Here is a 5,753-nt window from a genome sequence, read left to right on the forward strand (position 1 = left end):
AAAAATCTCATGAGTGGTCAATATGCATGGAATTGATGAAATGTTCAGCTCTGAATGGAATGGCTATATGGCATTCTATCCCTTGTAGGCTCCGGAATCATTGAGGAAAAAAGGATTATAAAGACTCTTGGGTCCAGAAAGAAATAGAAGGCATCTGTAGTGAAATAGTATTTGCTGGACACAACTGGGCTTTTTGCTCTCGTGGACTCACAGTGACTGTGATTGTATGCACAAGGCCTATACATGACTAAGCTTTCCAAAATCCCAGAATAGATAGGGGAGGATCTCAGCAAATACCACCCTTAATGAGAAACTTTGTGTGATTTATATATGCTGGGGAAGGAAGAATTCATTTTCATCAGGAATGGGGCCTCTGAGAGGCTATCTATGCTCCAGTAGATGGACCTATGCCCATACACATACTGGGAGCATTATGCCAGCTCCTTGTGTTTTTAAGAAGACCATATGAATTTTGGAGGGGAAAGTGGTGGGGATAGGAAAGAAATTCAAGAGGAGGATGAGGGGATACATTTAATGCAAACGCATTATATGCATGCACAAAAACAATAGAAATGAAGTGCTTACTAAGTACTTAATCTTTGCTTCTTTGTGATCTGACATTAGTAATAATGAAAAGAAAAAAGCTTTGAAAGACCTCTTAGCTGCTGGATTGTTAAATCTTGGCCTCTCCAGCACCATCAGCCAGTTTCTAACCATTAGTGTTCTTACTCGCTCAGATCACCTTGACCTCAACACGTTTTATCTAGCCACCCAGAAGATTCCTGCCATTCCTTTGCTCTCATTCTGAATTCCAGTCTCTTTTGCCATGAGCGTACAGAACAGCACATAAGCATTTCGTTATTTTTAGCCAACACACCATCAGAATCAACAACCATTCTTTCTTTCTCTCTCCTTTACTTTCATCATCCACCCCTCTTTATTCAGGCAAATGTTTCCAAATACCTGTACAAGCCAGACCTCAATATAATATAAATTATACCTATGCCATTACATTGCTTTGTACATCAAATTAACTGGGATTAGTTAACAAAAATATAATTAACAAAAATATAGAATACTATTAAATAGAAAGGTGAAAAGAGTAAGAGGAAAAGAGAAAACTAATGGTGATGGTTGTGTGAATAAGTTGGAAGATGGATCTCTTCCTATTATCCCACCAACAAAGAATCTTCCACTGTCCTCCTTGCATGCTCTATAGAAAAGCATGTTCTTCAGGGACCATCTCACATAGCATGTTGGCTTCTCTGTTGACAAATATCTGTGGAATCTTCATACTGACTAAGTGAATGCATTAGTAAAAATGCCCTGACTTGGGAGAAGCCAAAATCACTATGTGGAATTCCCTACCTTTAATGGCTGAACCGTCTCTCCAGATTGCATCCTGATTTTGTCACAAACTATACTGCGGACCATCTTATTTTCTGAAATGTGGTGTGAATCAAAACTTAACAGCTGAGCCACAGGAGCCTGGATGACAGTGAAGGTCCTGAAACATCTTTAGATCTGAATACCTTGTTCTATATGTGCCTGTGATCCAAGGACCAAGGCAGATTTGGGTTCCACATGATCATAGAAGTGGCTGATTTTTCTTGCCATTGTAGTCATTGCAGCTCATCTTCTCTATCTCTGTGGCAATGCTGAATGGCCTCATAAATGACTCTCGCTTGTAAAGTCTCTCGCTTTACAAAAGGGATCCTCAGAACAAAATGCCTGTGTACTTACCCTTCATTCCTTCACACTTTCCCAGTTTTTCTTAGTGTCATCAGATACAACAAAAGCCTTACTTATTTTTCTTACTACCCATCCCTTTCCCAACAGTAACTATCTTGGTTAGTTTTTCATCAACTTCCCAGATAACAAGTTACAGTTGTCTAGAAAGAAGAACCTCAATTGAGAAAAGTGCCTCTATCATATTGCCTTTGGGCAAGTCTATAGGATATTAAATTAATAGATTATTGATATAGTAATGCCTAGCTCACTGTGGGCAGTGCCATCCCTGGCAGGTAGTCCAGGGTGGTGTAAGAAAGCAGGCTGAGCAAGTCACTAGGGCAAGCCAGTAAGCAGAGTTTCTCTACGGCCTCTGTTTCAGTTTCTGCCTCCAGGTGACTGCCCTAAGTTACTGCTCTCATCTCCTTTGGTGATGGACTGTGATCCAGATAAGCCAAATAAACCCTTCCCTACAAAGAAGAATTCGGTCCCTTGGGGCACATACTATGCATCAGTTTCCTAATGTTTGTGATCATATGAGAGGTTATGCCTCGTGGCTTAAAAAGCAAGACATCTGATTCAAGCCCTGAACCATCATATTTGATGGTCCTTTCCAATTGCCTTGGTTATGCCCAATAAAGTGGTATGGTGGAATCTGCTCCCTAACATAGCGTTCTCTCTTTTGGCACTATATTCACTCTGGCTTCATCAAAGGACCTTTCCACATTCCAGAGATTAGAAATGAACTCTCTTTTCTTTTCTTATACACCAATGAAAAGCAAACTTATAGCTACATCTTCCACTGCTAAATGGCCACTTGTCTCCTGATACTGTTACCTGCCATGTATACACAAGCATAGTGATGAATCAGGTTCAGCTCTTGTTTTTGAGAACTCTGGAATTTCTATAAGAGTTGTTTTATATAAATCAATATCCAATGCTTAGATCCCATACACGCTTCGACATTCAGTTTCCACTTGGACACAGAATTTTAGCAATATTTAAACACTACATAAAGAACCTAGTGCAATGGAAACTTCCTGGAATCTATGAGGGTGACCCTAGTGAGGATTCCTAAAAAAAAATAAATAAATAAACTGCACCTTAGTGGAAATGCAAGTGGTTTACATAATCTCTGATCAGTAGCCAATTATCTTTTTTTTTTTTTTTTTTTAGGTTACTATGATTTATAAGATCTTCTAAATGTTGTCAATACATTTTTAATTTCCAATGCTAACAGTAAACCATTCAAAGAAGTTCTATGATTACATCAGAAATGAGAACAAAGAAACGAATTGTCATTAAGTATGTGTCGCTCACAGACATTTTCTTCTTTTTTTTTTTTTTTTCCTTTTCCTTTTCTTTATTTCTCTTTCTTTTCTTTCTTTCTTGTTTCTCTGAGACAGGGTTTTACTCAGGTAGTTCCGGATGGCCTGAGTGGAGTTACAGGTATTGTATGTCGTTATGCATGGATCAGACACCAGACATTTCAGACGAAACAGCACTGGTGTGCATGCCCCACGCATCCTGAGAGGTTGGCATCACTCTCCTACCAACTGGAAGCAAAATCTTAAAACTCCTGTGATCTTGAAGGTCTTGACTAAGTTTTAGAAGCTTTCATTTTTCTTTTAGCCACTAGATTCTTCAGGGAAAATTCGCCTGCTTTATACGAAGACCGCACCAAAGGGCCACTTGCTGTATAATGAAATCCAAGTTCATTTCCTACTTTTTCCCAGTATTTAAACTTCTCAGGAGTAACCTATTCTTCAGCCTTTAGGTGGTGCTTTGTCAGCTGCATATACTGCCCTAGAGTTAAATAGTCCACGTCAGCTGCACGCAGTGCTGTCATCGTGGCATGGACTTGCTCATCCATCTCACCTAGGCCCAGCATTACTGATGTTTTGGAAACAACATCTGGCTGGACCTCCTTGGCGTGCTTCAATACACGAAGTGACTGGTCAAAATTGGCCCGGGGATCACGGACTTTCTTTGTAACTCTGGAACAGTCTCTACGTTGTGTTCATACATATCTAGCCCTGACAGAGCCTTCTCCACTGATCCCAGATCTCCCTGGAAGTCAGAGGTGAGGCATTCCACAAGGATTTTTTGATTCCATTCCTTCAAACGTGACACAGTCTTGGCAATGTGCTCAACTCCCCCGTCGGGCACATCGTCTCGATCCACTGACTTCAGGACAACGTAGTCCAGACCCCACTCTGCAATTGCTTTGGCCGTATTGTACGGCTCATTGGCATCCAATGGAAGGGGATTTCTTGCGGTCTTAACAGAACAAAATCTGCAACCTCTTCACATGTGTCCCCCATCAACATGATCGTGGCTGTGGCTGTGGCATATTCCCCTCCTCCTCAACACTCACCAATGTTGGGACATCGGGCTTCCTCACACACTATGTGGAGATTTAAACTCTGCAGTGTATTTTTCAGCTTATTGTAATTTTTACCCATAGGTATCTCAGTCTTTAACCATGGAGGTAGCCTTAACCTTTCTCCTTTCTGGCGCTTTAAGTTTCCTTTATATTCATCCCAGGTACTCTTGTCCACAAGGTCACCAGATACAAAATCTTGAAGGTCTGGTCCATTATGTAAAAATTCCTTCTTTTTATCTGGCAAAGAACTTACTGCTCTAAGTGAGCCACATAAATATCTTCCGAATACCAGGGACCCCAGGCTGCAGCCGCATGCCCGCAGCATAGAGACATCCCCTCTTTTAGGTCTGAAGAGGGTCACGGGATCGAGGGACCAGCGCTCCTGAACAGAGAGTAGCCAATTATCAATCAATCTGTGCATGAGTAATATGACGTTTCCATGTCTTCCCTTGATGTTTTTGTTAGTTACAGAAAAGAATTCATGAGAGGGCTTGGGAGTGACACAAAATTCAAAACTCATGAGCTCGGCAATCATGGGCTCCAGGTCTTTCTGTAAGTGTTTCTTGAAGCCACTGATCCAAAGGCTACAGAGGAGACCTAGAAAATGGGCCCCTAGAAGAAGACAATTGAAATTACTTTGACTAAGAGGCAGTAGGTGTGTGATGACAAAGACTATGGCATCCCGAAGCTAGACAGCTCCCTAATATCAAATCCCAGCTCTACCATCTGGTATAGCCTTGGAAAGCATCCCAAATTGAGCATACTCTTCTTGTCATCAGAAACTTTCAAATTTGCCTCTTTCTTACCTTTAGTGCTATTTTCATTCATCCATAAAATGAACCACTGTGTATCTCATGCTGAGCTTCAGAAATACGAAGATGAATAAGACAAACGCTATACCCACAGACTGCAAGAGACAAACACATATCTTGTGACCACAACCAAAAGAAGCACTGGATAAGGGCAGCTGCAGGAGGCTGAGGGTCACCAGGTCTGTCCAGTGAACTGAAAAGTTCTACAGAAGAACTAGCATTTTTTCTGAGAGTGGGAATATTGGTGCAGTCCCAAGGCAACGCGGGGCAGCAGCATACAAGACTTCACCTAAGGAAATGAGGAACGGTCTCGAATTGCACACAACACAAAATAGGCAGCACCCAGCACCGGTGCAGCGCTGAACAAGACCAGAGGCAGGAGACCCTGAAAGTCTTCCCATGGCTTGCCTAGAAGTCCAGGCTTTATCTGTGGGTCTGAGAACTGCCTGAATGAAAAGAATCAACTCTGGATAAGGTCAGCGGCAAAGCAAGGAAACAGAATAGAGCTGGATACTTTACAGCAGCTATACCCAAGTGACCTACCAGAGAGCAGGGCTTCAAATCAAAGCATGCCCGTGGGCTGCCTGGCTTAATGGGAACCTAGGGTTTATTTTAATTTGAGCATTTAAATTGTTCTAACCATATTAAATGACAAAATGCCAGGGAGAAAGGCTTCTAATTTTGAAACAACTGAGGCCCAGAGAAAGAAACTGGTATGTTTCAGTTGCACCGATGCTAGAAAAGTTCCAAGACAAGCCCTTGGAAACAATCCTTTTAAATTCTGCACTACTCTTAACTTCCTTGTGTTTGTTTGCAAATGATTGCTT

General features: G+C 41.6%; 1 pseudogene; it reads right to left on the reverse strand.

The window, feature by feature from the left end:
* Positions 1 to 3,270: 3,270 nt before the first annotated feature.
* LOC127191670 (lipoyl synthase, mitochondrial-like) lies at positions 3,271 to 4,447 on the reverse strand (annotated as a pseudogene).
* Between the last annotated feature and the right edge of the window lie 1,306 nt (positions 4,448 to 5,753).

Source organism: Acomys russatus, chromosome 7 (assembly GCF_903995435.1).
Source record: "Acomys russatus chromosome 7, mAcoRus1.1, whole genome shotgun sequence".
Classification (NCBI taxonomy): domain Eukaryota; kingdom Metazoa; phylum Chordata; class Mammalia; order Rodentia; family Muridae; genus Acomys; species Acomys russatus.